The 2,847-nt window shown below is 42.6% G+C and overlaps 1 long non-coding RNA gene across 8 annotated transcripts; it reads left to right on the top strand.

Annotated features, from left to right (window-relative positions):
* The first annotated feature begins 6 nt into the window (after positions 1–6).
* On the top strand, positions 7–1,475 carry LOC127909560 (uncharacterized). 8 transcript variants are annotated; one of them, XR_008071936.1, is made up of 4 exons: positions 7–95; positions 345–456; positions 707–840; positions 1,250–1,475. It is a non-coding gene; the product is annotated as an uncharacterized LOC127909560 (long non-coding RNA). The 8 variants fall into 8 exon arrangements; XR_008071941.1 differs by having other exon boundaries at positions 707–799; XR_008071938.1 differs by having other exon boundaries at positions 707–758.
* Positions 1,476–2,847: the final 1,372 nt, after the last annotated feature.

The following is a 2,847-nucleotide window of genomic DNA, read 5'->3' on the forward strand; positions in this document are numbered from 1 at the left end:
AGGGCTCATAGGGGTTGGTATTTAGTATACTACTGTAGACCAGGGCTCATAGGGGTTGGTATATAGTATACTACTGTAGACCAGGGCTCATAGGGGTTGGTATTTAGTATACTACTGTAGACCAGGGCTCATAGGGGTTGGCATATAGTATACTACATTAGACCAGGGCCCATAGGGGCTGGTATATAGTATACTACTTTAGACCAGGGCCCATAGGGGTTGGTATATAGTATACTACTGTAGACCAGGGGCTCATAGGGGTTGGTATATAGTATACTACTGTAGACCAGGGCCTATAGAGGTTGGTGTATATAGTATACTACTGTAGACCAGGGCTCATAGAGGTTGGTATATAGTATACTACATTAGACCAGGGCCCATAGAGGTTGGTATATAGTATACTACTTTAGACCAGGGCCCATAGGGGTTGGTATATAGTATACTACATTAGACCAGGTCTATAGGGGTTGAGTATATAGTATAATACATTAGACCAGGGCCCATAGGGGGGTTGGTATATATAGTATACTACATTAGACCAGGGCCCATAGGGGTTGGTATAGTATACTACTGTAGACCAGGGCCCATAGGGGTTGGTATATAGTATACTACATTAGACCAGGGCCCATAGGGGCTTGGTATATAGTATACTACATTAGACCAGGACCCATAGGGAGTTGGTATATAGTATACTACTTTAGACCAGGACCCATAGGGGTTGGTATATAGTATACTACATTAGACCAGGGCCCATAGGGGTTGGTATATAGTATACTACTTTAGACCAGGGCCCATAGGGGTTGGTATATAGTATACTACATTAGACCAGGGCCCATAGGGGTTGATATATAGTATACTACATTAGACCAGGACCCATAGGGGTTGGTATATAGTATACTACATTAGACCAGGGCCCATAGGGGTTGGTATATAGTATACTACATTAGACCAGGGCCCATAGGGGTTGATATATAGTATACTACATTAGACCAGGGCCCATAGGGGTTGGTATATAGTATACTACATTAGACCAGGGCCCATAGGGTTGGTATATAGTATACTACATTAGACCAGGGCCCATAGGGGTTGGTATATAGTATACTACATTAGACCAGGGCCCATAGAGGTTGGTATATAGTATACTACATTAGACCAGGACCCATAGGGGTTGGTATATAGTATACTACATTAGACCAGGGGCCCATAGGGGGTTGGTATAGTATACTACATTAGACCAGGACCCATAGAGGTTGGTATATAGTATACTACATTAGACCAGGACCCATAGAGGTTGGTATATAGTATACTACATTAGACCAGGACCCATAGAGGTTGGTATATAGTATACTACTTTAGACCAGGGCCCATAGGGGTTGGTATATAGTATACTACTGTAGACCAGGGCCCATAGGGGTTGGTATATAGTATACTACATTAGACCAGGACCCATAGAGGTTGGTATATAGTATACTACTGTACCCAGGGGCCCATAGGGGTTGGTATATAGTATACTACATTAGACCAGGGCCCATAGGGGTTGGTATATACTATGGGTGCATAGACCAGGGCTCATAGGGGCTGAGTATATAGTATACTACATTAGACCAGGACCCATAGGGGTTGGTATATAGTATACTACTGTAGACCAGGGCCCATAGGGGTTGGTATATAGTATACTACATTAGACCAGGGCCCATAGGGGTTGGTATATAGTATACTACTGTAGACCAGGGCCCATAGGGGTTGGTATATAGTATACTACTGTAGACCAGGGCCCATAGGGGTTGGTATATAGTATACTACTTTAGACCAGGGCCCATAGGGGTTGGTATATAGTATACTACATTAGACCAGGGCCCATAGGGGTTGGTATATAGTATACTACATTAGACCAGGGCCCATAGGGGTTGGTATATAGTATACTACTGTAGACCAGGGCTCATAGGGGTTGGTATATAGTATACTACTTTAGACCAGGGCCCATAGGGGTTGGTATATAGTATACTACTTTAGACCAGGGCCCATAGGGGTTGGTATATAGTATACTACATTAGACCAGGGCCCATAGGGGTTGGTATATAGTATACTACATTAGACCAGGGCCCATAGGGGTTGGTATATAGTATACTACTTTAGACCAGGACCCTTAGGGGTTAGTTTGCCCAAAACCCTATGAATAGGCAATATGGGTTAGTATATAGTATACTACTTTAGAACAGGACCCATAAGGGTTGGTATATAGTATACTACTTTAGACCAGGACCCATAGGGGTCGGTATATAGTATACTACTTTAGAACAGGACCCATAAGGGTTGGTATATAGTATACTACTTTAGACCAGGACCCATAGGGGTTAGTTTGCCCAAAACCCTATGAATAGGCAATATGGGTTAGTATATAGTATACTACTTTAGAACAGGACCCATAAGGGTTGGTATATAGTATACTACTTTGGACCAGGGCCCATAGGGGTTGGTATATAGTATACTACTTTGGACCAGGGCCCATAAGGGTTGGTATATAGTATACTACTTTAGACCAGGACCCTTAGGGGTCGGTATATAGTATACTACTTTAGACCAGGACCCATAAGGGTTGGTATATAGTATACTACTTTGGACCAGGGCCCATAGGGGTTGGTACAGAGTATACTACTTTAGACCAGGACCCTATGAATATGGAATATGGTTATTTGGATGTAAAAATGTCAAGTCTTTGTACTCTATGTGAACTGTGTACTTCCGTTGTAGAAATATCCACACATCTGGTAAAGAGGTCCTTTTAGACAACATTACTGTGAGACTTGAAACGAAAGACAGGTTCTGACTGATGATTAACTCACTATC

The sequence above is a fragment of the Oncorhynchus keta genome, chromosome 19, assembly GCF_023373465.1.
Source record: "Oncorhynchus keta strain PuntledgeMale-10-30-2019 chromosome 19, Oket_V2, whole genome shotgun sequence".
NCBI lineage: Eukaryota > Metazoa > Chordata > Actinopteri > Salmoniformes > Salmonidae > Oncorhynchus > Oncorhynchus keta.